Here is a 17,098-nt window from a genome sequence, read left to right on the forward strand (position 1 = left end):
TCCAACCAGTCCATTCTAGAGGAGATCAGTCCTGGGTGTTTTTTGGAAGGAATGAAGCTAAAGCTGAAACTCCAGTACTTTGGCCACCTCATGCGAAGAGTTGACTCATTGGAAAAGACTCTGATGCTGGGAGGGATTGGGGGCAGGAGGAGAAAGGGATGACTGAGGATGAGATGGCTGGATGGCATCATCGACTCAATGGACGTGAGTTTGAGTGAACTTCGGGAGTTGGTGATGGAGAGGGAGGCCTGGCGTGCTGCAATTCATGGGGTTGCAAAGAGTTGGACACAACTGAGCGACTGAACTGAACTGAACTGAACTGATCCCGTATAGATCATCAACACTGTATAAGTAGACCTAAGTAATCAATTAAACCATGATAGCTAGAAACTACTGAACACTCTATTTTCAGGGCACCACATGCATGCTATATCCCCAATGATTTATTATGTCACTATGTGAGGTATTATCTCCATTTAATATACAGGAATCTGAAGCTTACTCACAAGGAGTTACACACTGAAGTCCTTAAAACTAGTAAATTGCAGAGCTGATATTTGAACACACATCATTTTGAATCAAAGCCTGAGTTCTTGATCACTAAGAAATATCCCCCTAATATTTTATATATAATCCAAATTCTCTATGACAGCCCCAGGCACAAAAAAGTTACTCATTATATCAATGTACTCACGAATGACTGATTTATTGAGTCCATACTTCATAAGCAATGTGGGGAAATAAAAAGCATGGTCTTTGGAATCAATACAACTTGCTAGTGAGAACTTGACTAATACACTATATTTCTAAATCCTAACTGAGTGACAAGAACTATATCTATACAGGTTTACAGTTGAATTCCTCTCCCTTCTCTCCAAAAGAAAAAAATGAAAAAAAAATACTTCTACATTTAAAAGTAACATAAGTTTGGCATAACATCAATTGGTGGCTCCATAAAGGGCTGGAATTTGTTCAGTAATCCTTCCAACATTCATTTCTCTTCCAGTGCTGAGTAATTGCTTATAGTCTATCAGGTTGTGTGCTAATTGTAAGGTCTACAATGAAATAAGAAACCTATTCCCTAATCAGGAAGTATAGAAGACCAAGAAAGATGGACAAAATGATCACCACTGTGGGATAACTTATTCTTTATTCCCAAGCAGAGAGCTTTACTTTTGTCCTTCAGGCCACTGGGATCATACCATGGTCTCATTTACACTCTGGTTAACCCAGTCCAATATTCATGTCTGGAGAATCCCATGGACAGGGGAGCCTGGTGGGCTACAGTCCATGGGGTCTCAAAGAGTTGGATATGACTCAGCAACTAACACTTTCACCAGCCAATACATCTACTAGTCGATCATTCCAGATGCCCAATGCTAGCAAAGTTTCAGAATGATAACTGAGCTAACTGAGGGACTTCCTTGGTAGTCCAACAGCTAAGACTCCATACTCCCAAGGCAGGGGACCTGGGTTCAAACCCTGACCAGGAAGCTAGATCTCGCATGCCGCAACTAACAGTTCGCATGCAGGAAGGAAGATCCTATGTGCCGCCACCGAGACCTGGCACAGCCAAGTAAATAAAAATAAACAAGTATTTAAAAAATGATAACTGGAGTCCAGGTCCTCTCTCTCCTGTAAATTGTTCTTTTCGGTGTGATGTTTACACTTTTCCTTTCCTTTTATAATCGTCCTCTTAATCTGGGTCCCCCTTATTTATTTCTCTCTGTTCTTATTCTTTTTAATGAATGATATTATGTGCTCTCCAGATAATAATAAATTTTCAATTGAGACACAATTTGATACTCTCAAAGACTTTAGAACTAGCCAGTGTAGCTGATATTCTGATACTCCAAAAGAGGAAGCAAAAAGCGATTAAGCTTTAACAACTTGTTCAAATTCTGGAAGCTCATGTATAGCAAAGCAAGGACTACTCAAGACCCTCTTGTTCATTTTATTTTTTTACAAGAGTAAATACATATCCTCCTTAATAATTTCTTTGATGTGTGTGACACATCTCCTTTGAAAAATCACAGACACATAATGACATTCAAAACATTCAGTATTCAGTTGTGAATAAATCGAGAGGGGAAACAGGTGTCTTGATGTATTTTCCTGGTTACCGCTGCCCTTGAAAATTCATACAGCTCATAGATTTGATCCGAGGCTTACCTGGCTCCCTGAACAATGAACAGGCAAATGCAGCACTTTCACATATGAGTTTCAAATCAGAAATTCAATCCATAAAAGATAAAAAACATTTTACTGCGATGTTCTTTAGTGTTTAATCAAAAGAGAAAAGTTCTCCAGAACAAAGAGATATTGAGAAAAAAAATTTAATGCCAGGGAAGCAGCTAAAACGCATTGTATGGTAAGAGCTGCTGATCAGTCATCTCAGATAAGTCACGTACTTGCTTTAAGTCACTATGTATTCATCTATATAATGGAGATATTAGAAAGGCAGCCCTCAAACAACATCCTTCCAGAAAGACCGAGAGGCTCCCGTACTGTCCTGAAAAGGGGCACTCATCATAATCATAATAAAAGTCCTCATTATTTGCAGCTATCTGCCCTATTCTTTACTTCAGGCTCCCAGTAAATCTCATTTTGAGAGAAGACCATGGAAGGCAACAGACGCCTACAACTGTCAGGAACACTGACAATCAGGAGAATGAATGAAGGCTCAGGGGCTCTGCCCTTGGTCTGTTACCTACAATATAAGGGGTTATCTATAAAATAAGCCTGTTGCCTATTACATAAGGCCAAATGGGGTCCTACGAGAACTTGGAGAGTGAAAGAGTCGCACAGCCATGGAGCTCCCAGGGGACAAAGCCCCCACAAGACCAGAACCAGGTCCCTTTCTCACAGCACTGGACAACAAGTGATGAATGTGTCCATAGGAACCCAGTTCTGCTTGTTTCTGGGAGACCATGAGTGTGTTACCGCAACTTGCATTAATTCCCTTAGATAATGCTAACATTAAGTTACATCTTTACATCTAAGCATGAGGGGATGGGAGCAGAGGGTTGCCTCTGAGCCAAATGGATTATAGAAAAGATTGCATTCCTTAGTTCACTTGAAATATTTGTACCATTGATAAGAATTATTCATTCATTCAACTACTTATTTTTCTCAAAGGAGTTTAGCCATACTCCTGGCTCTGGATGTACATATCCATGTAAAGCAAACTTGTTCTTAGGCTCATGTACTTAAGTTTATTGGAGAAGACAAAAATTAAACAAACTCACTAATAAGGATATAAAATTATGAAAGAACAAGGTGCTCATATGTGAGTGAGCAATAAAAAAAATCTACTTTTAATTGACTGGTCAGAATCAATTTTGGGGGGCACATTTTTTTCCTCAGGAGAACTTTTCTCAGGACCATTAATGAATTAACACCTCACTCAATACTGAAAGGCTGAATATAGCAATGTGGGTAGACCTAGGTATTATCAGAATAAGTGAGGTAAGTTTGATAAAGACAAATATCCTATGATATCACTTATATGTGGATATAAAAGAAATTATACAAATGGACTTACTTACAAAGCAGAGAGAGACTCACAGAAATAGAAAACAAACTCATGGTTACCCAAGGAGAAAGACAAGGGGTAGGGATAAACTTGAGTTTAACTATAATAATTTATGGTCCAACTCTCGCATCCATACATGACCACTGGAAAAACCAGAGCCTTGACAAGATGGACCTCTGTTGGCAAAGTAATGTCTCTGCTTTTTAATGTGCTGTCTAGGTTGGTCATAACTTTTCTTCCAAGGAGTAAGTGTCTTAAATTTCATGGCCGCAATTACCATCTGCAGTGATTTTGGAGCCCAAGAAAATGAAGTCTGTCACTGTTCCCATTGTTTCCCCATCTATTTGCCATGAAGTGATGGAACCAGATGCCATGATCTTCGTTTTCTGAATGTTGAGTTTTAACCAACTTTTTCACTGTCCTCTTTCACTTTCATCAAGAGGCTCTCTAGTTCCTCTTCACTTTCTGCCATAAGGGTGGTGTCTTCTGCATATCTGAGGTTATTGATATTTCTCCCAGTAATCTTGATTCCAGCTTGTGCTTCATCCAGTCCAGCATTTCTCATGATGTACTCTGCATATAGATTAAATAAGCAGGGTGACAGTATACAGCCTTGACGTACTCCTTCCCCAATTTGGAACCAGTCCGTTGTTCCATGTCCGGTTCTAACTGTTGCTTCTTGACCTGCATAGAGATATCTCAGGAGACAGGTAAGGTGGTCTGGTATTCCCATCTTTTAAGAATTTTCCACAGTTTGTTTTAATCCACACAGTCAAAGGCTTTGGAATAGTCAATAAAGCAGAGGTAGATGTTTTTCTGGAACTCTCTTGCTTTTTCGATGATCTTATGGATGTTGGCAATTTGATCTCTGGTTCCTCTGTCCTTTCTAAATCCAGTTTGAACATCTGGAAGTTCACGGTTCACGTACGCTTGAATCCTGGCTTGGAGAATGTTGAGCATTACTTTGCTAGAATGTGAGATAAGTGCAATTGTGCAGTAGTTTGAACATTCTTGAGATGGTAAAGCTCGTGTCTGCAATGCAGGAGACCTGGGTTCAATCCCTGGGTTGGGAAGATCCCTTTGAGAACAAATGACAGCCCACTCCAGTAGTCTTGCCAGGAAAATCGCATGGACGGAAGAGACTGGTAGGTGACAGTCCATGGGGTCGCAGAGTCAGACATGAGTGAGCAACTCCACTTTCTTTGAGCATTCTTTGGCATTGCCTTTCTTTGGGATTAAAACCGACCTTTTCTAGTCCTGTAGGCACTGCTGAGTTTTCCAGATTTGCTGGCATATTGAGTGCAGCACTTTCACAGCATCATCTTTCAGGATTTGAAACAGCTCAACTAGAATTTCATCACCTCCACTAGCTTTGTCCATAGTGATGCTTCCTAAGGCCCATTTGACTTTGCATTCCACTTTGCTCTAGGTGAGGGATCATACCATCATGATTATCTTGGTCGTGAAGATCCTTTTTGTACAGTTCTTTTGTGTATTCTTGCCACCTCTTCTTAATATCTTCTGCTTCTGTTAGGTCCATACCATTTCTGTACTTTATTGAGCCCATCTTTGCATGAAATATTCCCTTGGTGTCTCTAATTTTCTTGAAGAGATCACTACTATTTTGCATTCTATTATTTTCCTATATTTCTTTGCATTGATTACTGAGGAAGGTTTTCTTATCTCTCTTTGCTATTCTTTGGAACTCTGCATTCGGATGGATATATCTTCCCTTTTCTTCTTTTCCTATAGCTTCTCCTCTTTTCTCAGCTATTTGTAATGCCTCCTCAGACGACCATTTTGCCTTATTGCATTTTTTTTTCTTGGGGATGATCTTGATCACTGCCTCCTGTACAATGTCATGAACCTCCATCCATAGTTTTTCAGGCACTCTGTGTATCAAATCTAATCCCTTGAATATTTGTCACTTCCACTGTATAATCATAAGGGATTTGATTTAGACCACACCTGAGTGGTCTAGTGGTTTTCCCTACTTTCTTCAATTTAAGTCTGAATTTGGTAATAAGGAGTTCATGATCTGAGCCACAGTCAGCTCCTGGTCTTGTTTTTGTTGACTGTATAGAGCTTCTCCACCTTTGGCTGCAAAGAATATAATCAATCTGATTTCGGTGTTGGCCATCTGGTGATGTCCATGTGTAGAGTCTTCTCTTGTGTTGTTGGAAAAGGGTATTTGCTATGATCAGTGCATTCTCTTGACAAAACTCTGTTAGCCTTTGCCCTGCTTCATTCTGTACTCCAAGGCCAAACTTGCCTATTACTCCAGGTCTCACTTGACTTCCTGGTAAAGTCCAATGCTGTAAAAAACAATATTATGTAGGAACCTGGAATGTTAGGTCTATAAATCAAGGTAAATTGGAAGTGGTCCAACAAGAGATGGCAAGAGTGAACATCAACATTTTAGGAATCAGTGAACTTAAATGGACTGAAAGGGGTGAATTTAACTCCGATGACCATTATATCTACTACTGTGAAGAAGAATCCCTTAGAAGAAATGGAGTAGCCATCATAGTCAACAAAAGAATCTGAAATGCAGTACTTGGGTGCAATCTCAAAAATGACAGAATCATCTTTGTTCATTTCCAAGGCAAACCATTCAATATTGCAGTAATCCAAGTCTACGCCCTGACCAGGAATGCTGAAGAAGCTGAAGTTGAATGGTTCTATGATGACCTACAAGACCTTTAGAGCTAACACCAAAAAAAAAGATGCCCTTTTCATCATAGGGGACTGGAATGCACCGCCTAAGAAGCCTATAAAATCAACTAACCTTCAATAGAATTTTTTTTAAAAAAGAATGAATGGTTTCCCTGGTGGCCCAGATGATAAAGAATCTGCCTGCAATGCAAGAGACACCGGTTCAATTCCTGGGTCAGGAAGATCCCCTGAAGAAGGAAATGGCAACTCACTCCAGTATTCTTCCCTGGAGAATCCGATGGAGAGGAACCTGGCAAGCCCCAGTCCATGGGGTTGCAAACAGTCAGACATGACTAAGGGACTCACTTTCACTTTTCAAGAAAATATATATTTTTAAAGGATGAATAGAGGTGGTAACAATGATTGGCTCAAACAACATGAAAAGTTATGGTGAGGCCTCAGATTGTCCAAGTTGGCAGAATCTGAGTAACCAAGGAAGCAACCAAGCAAGCAAGGCCTCTTCCTTGGCACCTTGTATTGTGTTCTTTCTAGAACAAAATCTTGAACGAACCCAAACAAACACCTCCTCCCAAACACATATCCAGGGGAATGACTGGATCATAAGGCCAGCATGGACAACTTGTAGCATGAATAACTCAAATCTTGTCCAGCATAAAGCAAACCATTGGGATTCGTTATTAGTGTCAGACTTGGGTACCTTTTACTCCAATCAGTTTGAGCACCTGCATTATTATAAGTCAAGTAATAACCTCTTTCTTGAGAAGCATCCATCGTATCTAAAAATTATTCCTTACAGCCTATAAGTTTAAGACCCACAGAGGAGTAATCCCTAGGATGTATATATACTTTGTTATTTTTTTTAGCAGTTAAAATCTACTATAAATTCCCAGGAGGCTTTAGTGCTAAAGAACAGCCTACCAATCAGGAGGTGCAAGAGAGGCAGGTTCAACCCCTGGGTCGGGAAGATCTCCTGGAGCAGGAGATGGTGACCCATTCCAGTATTTCTGCCTGGAGATTCCTGTGGACAGAGGAGTCTGGTGGACCACAGTGCAAAGGACCACAAAGAGTCAGACACGACTGGAGTGACTTAGCACAGCACACATCTACTGTACTGAAGCAGGACTGGACGGAATTCTCATACACCAAGGCTTCAGATTCTGCAAATATCATTCACCATCATCTTACACTATTAACGTTTCTATTCTTTCTACTCCTGAGAGAAACAGCGGCTGCTCTTATCACTGGAAATGCTTTGAAATCTTTCATTCCTCCAAGTTCATGTTTTTACCAGTGTCTATAAAGTGTGGGAGATATGAACATATAATATGCAGACAGATGTATCTGGATTTAAATATCATTTTGTACTTAGGGAACCTTTTGCAAGTCCTTGAAATAAGATTGGCATGATGGTATTATCAGTTCAGTTCAGTTCAGTTCAGTCGCTCAGTCATGTCCAACTCTTTGCGACCCCATCAATTGCAGCACGCCAGGCCTCCCTGTCCATCACCAACTCCCAGAGTTCACTCAAACTCACGTCCATCGAGTCAGTGATGCCATCCAGCCATCCCGTCTTCTGTCATCCCCTTCTCTTCCTACCCCCAATCCCTCCCAGCATCAGAGTCTTTTCCAATGAGTCAACTCTTCACATGAGGTGGCCAAAGTACTGGAGTTTCAGCTTTAGCATCATTTCTTCCAAAGAACACCCAGGGTTGATCTCCTTCAGAATGGACTGGTTGGATCTCCTTGCAGTCCAAGGGACTCTCAAGAGTCTTCTCCAACACCACACTTCAAAAACACCAATTCTTTGGCGCTCAGCTTTCTTCACAGTCCAACTCTCACATCCATACATGACTACTGGAGAAACCATAGTCGACTAGATGGACCTTTGTTGGCAAAGTAATATCTCTACTTTTCAATATGCTATCTAGGTTGGCCATAACTTTTCTTCCAAGGAGTAAGCGTCTTTTAATTTCATGGCTGCAGTCACCATCTGCTGTGATTTTGCAGCCCCCTCAAAATAAAGTCTGCTACTGTTTCCCCATCTATTTCACATGAACTGATGGAACCAGATGCCATGATCTCAGTTTTCTGAATGTTGAGCTTTAAGCCAACTTTTTCAGTCTCGTCTTTCACTTTCATCAAGAGGCTGTTTAGTTTCTCTTCACTTTCTGCCATAAGGGTGTTGTCATCTGCATATCTGAGGTTATTGATATTTCTCCCAGCAATCTTGATTCCAGTTTGTGTTTCTTCCAGCCCAGCGTTTCTCATGATGTACTTTGCATAGAAGTTAAATAAGCAGGGTGACAATATACAGCCTTGACGTACTCCTTTTCCTATTTGAAACCAGTCTGTTGTTCCATGTCCAGTTCTAACTGTTGCTTCATGACCTGCATATAGGTTATCACCATATCATAATATAGTTCATAAACTCACAAATATCCCTTGAGAACACATGTATTAGACTGTTTTTTTCCCAAGAAATACAGAAACTTACAGTTAAAATTGGAATATAAAACACACATGGAATTCTTATGCTACAAATGATGATTATGGTCAGTGAAGTATAAGTAGTTACTATTAAAATTTACAAAGACTGTGATGTCAATTTCACTAATAGTATACTGTGTGTGTCATGCGTGTGTGTGTGTGTATAGTAAAGGGGCTTCCTAGGTGGCTCAAGTGGTAAAGAACCCACCAGACATCGCAGGAGACTCAAGAGATGTGTGTTAGATCCCTGGGTTGGGAAGATCTCCTGGAGTAGGGAACGGCAACCTACTCCAGTAATACTGCCTAGAAAATTTCATGAACAGAGGAGCCTGTCAGGCTCGCAAGGTGGACACAGCTGAGCTACTGAGCAAAGCACAGACTGTAGTATGATCTCTGGTGAGCCTGACAGCTAATCTATCAAAGTAAATAGTAAGTTCAGAATGGAGTGGAATGACATTTAGGCGAGATTAAGATGGTGGCGTAGAAGGAGGTGCGCTCCTCTTCTCCTGCCAGAGCACCAGACTGCAACTAGTCGTTGAACAACTATCGACAGTGAGATGCTGGAACCCACCACGAGAAGGTACCCCTCATCCGAGGGCAAGCGGGAGCCACGGTGAAGCGGCATGAGGGGAACAGTCACGGTGAAATCAAGTCCTACAGCTGCCGGTGGGCAAGTCACAAGCTGGGGAACAATGACACCAAAGAAGCTCTCGCACTGCTGTGAAGTTTCTAGGCCCCACGTCAGGCTCCCCAGCCTGGGAATCCAGCCAAGGGACTGGGACTTGACTTTGAAGGCCAGTGGGCTTTGATTACAGTTTCCGTAGAACTGGGGGACACAGAGACTCTCAGAGGGTAGAACTGAGTGGAGTCATGTCTTTATTTTTTATTTATTTTATTGAAGTATAGTTGGCTTACAAAATTGTGTTAATTTCTACCGCACAGCAAAGTGACTCAGCTATACATGGAGTGATGCCTTTAAAAGTAAAAAGGATAAGTCACAGTCTAGAATTTTGTAATCAAATATCATATCTTTCAAAAATGAAAGAAAATCAAAACCTTTCAGACAACAGATTAAGAGGTCCGGTTGCTGGCAGATCTATACTGAAAGATACACTAAAGGAGGTTCTTCCAAGCCAAAAAAAAAAAAGCTCCAAAATGAAAATACAGGAGATTAGAACAGGCTCTGGCATTAGTCCTCTGGGAGGACTAATGTGTGATAATAAAAATAAATATATTGACTTTTAAAATAATGTTGAAAAAATATTCTAAAGTTTTAATTATATTTAAAGTTAAAACAGATGACCATTAGGCATAAAGGGATGGGAAGTAATCAGAATCAAAAATGTTACACTGTCCTTTCTTGGTGAAGAAAAAGAAAAATATTGATGCACAATTTAATAAGTGAAGGATGAAAGTTGCAATAATAGGGGACAAAAAAGCAAAATTAGTCAGTTCCTTGCTGTGAGATAAGGAAGGAAACAGTGAGACACAGAGCAGACGAGGTGAACAGAAAACAAGCAGCAGCCTGGAGCCCAGCTGAGTCAGCCACTAACTTGCGTGTCAAAGTTCAACAATTTTAGGCAAAGATAAAAGGTTTTGAGCTGAAATATATTGAACTGAATACATAGATTTGGGTTTCAAAAGGTGATAATATAAAACAAGTGTTTTCTAATTGTTAAAAAAAAGAAAGAAACTAGGTGGCTTCTGCTGCCCCTGAAGGTACGCTATGCTCTGCTCAGTCACTCAGCCGTGTCTGACTCTGCGACCCGTGGACGGCAGCCCTCCAGGCTCCTCTGTCCACGGGGGTTCTCCAGGCAAGAGTACTGGTGTGGGTTGCCATGCCCTCCTCCAAGGGATATTCCCAGTCCAGGGGTCCAACTCAGGTCTCACACATTGCAGGCAGATTCTTTACCATCTGAGCCCACAGGGAAGCCCTGAGTTACACTAAGTAACATCAGCATTACCTAAAGCTCCCCGAAGATGCCTTTTCTATTATTAATAGTTTTTCCTTCTCTGGTCAAAGCACATAACCACCAACATTCTTACAAAATGAAGTCAGATGATAATAGGAGAAGCAGGTTATGGCTTCCTCTTTGTGCTGAGGTCTAAATTCTCTTTTTTGAAGTATAATTGGCATATAACAATATGTTAGTTTCAATGACTTGCTGTTTTTATGTATTGCAAAATGATCACCACAATAAGTCTAGTTACCATCCACTCCCATACATAGTTACAGTTTTTTTCTTGTGATGAGGACTTTTAAGATCTACTCTCTTAGCAGCTTTCAAACATGCATACAAGATCATGACTATAGTCACCATGCATAGATTTCACCTCCATGACATTTATTGTATAACCGTAAATTTGCACCTTCTGAATTATTTCATCCCCTTGACTGCACGTTTTGGGACCATAACTGGATTCCTTGGCACTGCATGTCAAACCTCAAAAGTCTTCAGTTCTAGATTTCTTGCTTCAGATGGGAACAGAATAAACTCCTTAACATCACTTAGCCTCACTTTCTAAAACGTTTTAATGGAATTACTAATAACCACTCTTGATGTTTTTACAGAGTGCTTTGAGGACGAAATAAAACAAAAGATGTGAAGTGCTTAGTAAATCACTCGGTCTCTCTAAAAGATTCCTCTAGTTGTCAGACAGTGCTGCCCAAGGTCATCCTGACTGATGCGCCACACGAACCTCCCTGTGAAGGTAAAGGCTTCCAGCTCTGAGACCCTGAAGACCACCTTGCGATAAAATAAAATCCAGTGAACAAGGTTGCCCTGGGCACCAGGGTGTCTCACTCTAGCGAATTTGGATGAAGCCAGCCTGGGATTTAAGGGTCTGGTGACTGATGTCTTGAAGGGGATTATTTGGACATGAAACTCTCAGGAACCAGTTCTCCTGGGATCCATCCACACCTCCATGCCTCATGTACTGAATATTTTAATTAAAACCTTGCCTGTGGGGACCAAGTCCTTAGGGAACTTACTAAGGAAATTCATGGCCGTATGAGTTGTTATTTCTTCTCCAGTATACCCATCTGTTCTCAAAAATAAAGAAAAAGAGGCTGTTAACATTCTTGGAAGCAGCTGACGTGGACATCAGAGAGCAGGAAAAGGAACATGGGGTGGGGCGTAGAATCACAAAGGCCTCAGACAACATTATTTCCATCAGTCCTCTGGGGTGTTTTTTCTTCTTTTTTCCTCTTTGGCCATATCAATAAATACCCTTTTTTAAAAACATTAGGGTATAGTTGCTTTACAATGTTATGTTAGTTTCTGCTGTGCAACAACGTGAATCAGTCATATGTACACATATATCCCCTTAGACCTCCCTCCCAATCCGCCACCCCACCCCTGTGGGTCCACAGAGCACCAAGCTGAGCTCCCTGCACTATACAGCAGGTTCCCACTAGGGATCTACTTAATACATGGTAGTGTATCGATCGGAGAAGGCGATGGCACCCCACTCCAGTGCTCTTGCCTGGGAAATCCCATGGACGGAGGAGCCTGGTGGACTGCAGTCCATGGGGTCGCTAAGAGTCGGACACGACTGAGCCACTTCACTTTCATTTTTCACTTTCATGCATTGGAGAAGGAAATGGCAACCCACTCCAGTGTTCTTGCCTAGAGAATCCCAGGGACGGGGGAGCCTGGTGGGCTGCCGTCTATGGGGTCGCACAGAGTCGGACACGACTGAAGTGACTTAGCAGTAGCAGCAGTAGTGTGTATATGTAAATCCTAATCTCCCAATCCACTCCTATTTACAGTAGCCAGGACATGGAAACAATCTAACAGACGAAAGGATAAAGAAGATGTGGCATGTATATCAAGGAATACTGCTCAGCCAGGAAAAAGGAACAAAGAGGGTCACTTGCAGAGACACGGATGAGCCTAGAATGAAGTCAATCAGAATGAAAAAAAGAAGCATCGCAAACATGCTTCTGCGTCTACTGTGCCCCTTGGATTCTGAAGTCATACCTGACTGTGAGTAAAATCTAGCAAATGACAGCTGCTCCAACTTATCCTCATCCAACACTAATCTTGGTTTCATTTTATGCACCTTCAGATGAAATTTTATTTCTTGGCTTTCTTACAATTAGATATGAGTTGAGTGGTTTCAGAAGTGATTTATTTCTAAGTGGTAAAGACCAAGACTTCTTACATTAATAACATTGATGTTACAAGTGACTCCAAAGGTTTCTGTGGGTTGGAGGAAAGAGTGGGAATAAAAAAGCATGTGGAGCGCATATATAATATAGAGAGCAATAGATGACTTCTGACATTTAATTTTAGAAGCCGCAATCTAAACTATCATGACAAGCTACCTCTTGGTTAAATAAGATAATGCACGTCATAGCAAGCATTATATATATTATATATATATATGTAAATAATTACTTGTCTAAGTACTGCTTTTGAGCATTGCATACTATATGCCATGCTTATCTACACCAATATTTCTATCTTGGGTCAGAATTTACTTCAGCCTTTGCAGAGTTTTTCCATCTCTGTGGATATGAAAGCCCAAAATTCTCTTAGAGAATAAGATTTTTTAATTCCTCAGGAGACATAGCATCTCTCCAGTATGCCCTGAAAAGTTCAAGGTGCTAATTTGAGTCCTTTATCCTCTGTGCATTCAAGTATTCATCATATTCTGAAAGGAGGTTCATGAAACAAAAACGGCTAAGTAGCACAGATAGAACTGTTGTGACTGAAGCATAGCCGCTCTGTTGGTGAGGAGCTGGGATCTGGCAGTTTTCTGCCCGGTCTGGGTTCTGTATGTTGAGTGGCAGGTAACACCTAGATGGGCTTTTTGTCAGAGCCCTGTGGAATGCTGGTATCATTCCATCAATCCTAAAAATAATCCAGTGTTGTCAAATTTTTTAAAGTTTGGAAATAATATTTCAAACATCCCCATCCTAGAGTTCAAATGCTCATCAGCCTAATAAAGATGCTGAGAAGTACTACAGTCAAAGCTGCTTAACTCATCTCCTCATAGAAAAGCTTTTTCCTGTGTAAACCTATTAACTCCCACATAGCATTAGTGTTTGGAGGGGAAAATCTCTATTAGACAGAAGTGTGTGGTCCATGAAATTCGTACAACGTATCCCCTGGGAGCAATTTAGTTCAGAGTTGTATTCTTTGAACATTTCATGCCAACTTTCAGAAGAACCGTATATAATTTGCCGTATATACTGCATGGTCCTCTCTCATTATGCTGAGCGTTTTGTGAGGACTCACTTTTTGCCATGTTTACCTTTCAAATGCCATCAAAATGTCTGAATGTTTTACTAATCAATACAGGCTTCATGAATAAATGAATAACTCAGAACCTTTTGTTTGTTTTCTTGATGGGGAAGCAAGTAGCCAACTAACTGTTCCAATTTTCCCAAGACAGAGGTTTCCCAGGACTGGAGTCTTTCTACTAAATCTGGAAAATTCCAGGCAAATTGAGACAAGTCGAACCCAGGTCTCTTGTGTTGCAGGCGGACTCTTCACCATCTGAGCCGCCAGGGAAGCTCAGTAGGTCATGCTCAGTGGAGGTAACTTTTTGTTTTGCTAATTTTTGTTTTCAGTAGCTCTATTTGTCCACTCTGTGTGTGTGTGTGTGTGTGTGTGTGTTGGGAATTGAGCTAAACATCAGCCACGAATTTTTTGTTGTTGTTTAATCCTCACAATAATCCCAGGAAATAGGAGGTATTCTTTTGTCTCTATTTCAGTGACAAGGAAATTAAGACAATGGTTTCATACCTGGCTCAAGAATGTACAGCCTTTCTCCAAAGAAAACCATATTTGAAAAGATATATGCACCCCAGTGTTCACTGCAGTTCTATTTTCATATTCATTTCATACATTAGACAAAACATGGAAGCAAATGATGTCTTTCGACAGATAAATGGATAAAGAAGTTATGTGGTACCTAACACACAATGGAATATAACTCAGTCATTAAAAAGAACGAATAATGCCATTCACAGCAATATGGAGGGACCTAGAGATTATTATAATATGTAAAGTAAGAGAAAGACAAATAGCATATGATATGTAAAATATTAAAATGATATGTAAACCCTTAAAAAATGATACTAATGAAATTATTTAGAAAACAGAAACATATTCCCAGACTTTGAAAATAAACTTATGGTTACCAAAGGGGAAATGTCTGGGGGAAGGATAAATTAAGAGGTGGGTTAGGATTAACAGGCACACACCACTATATATTAATATAAAATATATAATCAACAAGGACCTGCTGTATAGCTCAGGGAACTATACTCAATATTCGGTAATAACCAATATGGAAAAGAATCTGAAAAGGAACGGATATATGTATGTGTATAACTGAATCAGTTAGCTGTACATCTGAAACTAACACAAAAATTGTAAATCAATTATGCATGCAAAGTCACTTCAGTCATGTCCTACTCTTGGCAACCCTATGGATTAGTATGGAGTCTGGTAACCCACTGGACTCCTCTTTGTCCATGGGATTCTCCAGGCAAGAATGCTGGAATGGGTGGCCATGCCCTCCTCCAGGGGACCTTCCCTGGAGGGCATAGAACCAGGAGTTTACAGTAACTAGATGCAAATGATCATATGCAGAATGAATAAACAATAAGGTCCTACTGTATAGCATGGGGCACCACAGTCAATATCCTATGAAAAACCATAATGAGAAAGAATATGAAAAAGAATCAACTGTACTTCAGTATAAAATAAAAATTAAATTTAAAAAATTTTTGAAAAAAGAATACCTCTGGCCCTGGAGCCACGTCTGTCCTGACTTCCAAACTGGATTCTGCAGGTACAGCAGAGAGATAATAAGGTCATGAAATTCATCTTTGAAAATGAGCACTCAGTAACTCACGCGGGGAATAATGCGGAGAAGCTAATCCGCTTCCTGCTGGGGAGACAGAGAGGGAGAAGGAAGGAAGCGTGGAGAGCCGCCGTCTTGCCGGTAATCCGAGAGGCGAGGACGTCGGAATTGGAGTTTTTAATATGTTATAAACAGGCCAAATGAGCCGAGAGATATTTCTAGCTCTGAGTTATAAAATGCAATCACATGGGGAAGTGGCCTACATTTTCAGTGTTATATCTGGTGAGGAGTTTTGCCACCTAAGTGAAAGTGACATTTTGCCAACCTGTTTGGCAAAGGCAGCTGGAGTCCTACGAGTTAGGAGTGTGCTGGGCAGGAGTCTACTTGATGTTGAGGGTCAGGAGATGGGAAATCCGGGCCCACCCTCAGGCAACATGTCTCGTGTGGAGCCACTTAAAGCTTCGGTACCTCAGTTTCCTCATCTGATAAACAGGAGACGGCGGGAAGGTCAAGATACAGCAAGAGGCGTGGGGAGCCAACAGTGTGGGCTCGAATCCTGCTTCTACCCTTCAGTTCCTGTGCATCTGAACTTCAGTTTCACCATCTGTAAAACAAACAAAAAAATTAATTCACCTCTCACAGATTTAGTGTGAATTTCGAAGAGATAATGTACATTAAAATATGGAAAACAACTGGCATGGTAAAAGTGCCCAATAAAATAATAAATCCCTCACCTTGAATGCTCAACCATCCATCCATTCAGGAAGATGTGCTGAACACCTGCTGCGTGCCAGGCACTAAGTTAGGTGCCAGGGACTCGCGGGTAGAGATGACAGAGCGGTTGTTCTCAACCCACTCCTCGCGTAGTCGAACATGGTGACTCGCCTCCAGCTTTTCATCCTTCAGGAAGTCACTCCACATCGCTAATCCTTGGCTTTTATCAAGCATGGAATTAGAGATGGATGGGAATTGGAGTTATCAGATGCAAACTATCACAGGTAGAATGCACAAAGAACAGGCTCCTCCCGTAGGACACAGGGAGCTATGTTCAATATCCTAAGACAAACCATAACGGACAAGAAGTTACCAACATGTGTAACTGAATCACTTTGCTGTACAGCAGAAACCAACACAACATTGTAAGTCAACTACACGCCAGTCAAAAATAAATAAATAAAAAATAAAACTAGGGTACTAAAGCGAACGCTAATAGAGTAACTGGGAGAAACGAACGTGCTCAGCAGCTTCTAGAACACAGAAAACCCTCCGGAAACATTAAGGAAGGGCGGGGGTGGTCTCCGAGGTGCTTTACCTCTGTAGCGAATATGAATGCTGTGGGCAACACCCTCGGGGCTATTCTTGTCTGCTTTCTTCAGAAAACAAGTCTGGATGTTTAAGATTCTAGCTCTGATAGTTAGCAATAGAAATTATGATCCTGAGGGAGGTAAAACAATATCTTTTGATCATCAAAAACTATCATAGAATTAAGAGTGAGCGAGGAGACTTCTTTTATCATATTCACTGAGAAACGGGCTCTGAGGCTGAGATTCACGTGCGTGTGGCTCAGTGGGGATGCGT

This window comes from Oryx dammah, unplaced genomic scaffold (genome assembly GCF_014754425.2).
Source record: "Oryx dammah isolate SB20612 unplaced genomic scaffold, SCBI_Odam_1.1 HiC_scaffold_17, whole genome shotgun sequence".
Classification (NCBI taxonomy): Eukaryota; Metazoa; Chordata; class Mammalia; order Artiodactyla; family Bovidae; genus Oryx; species Oryx dammah.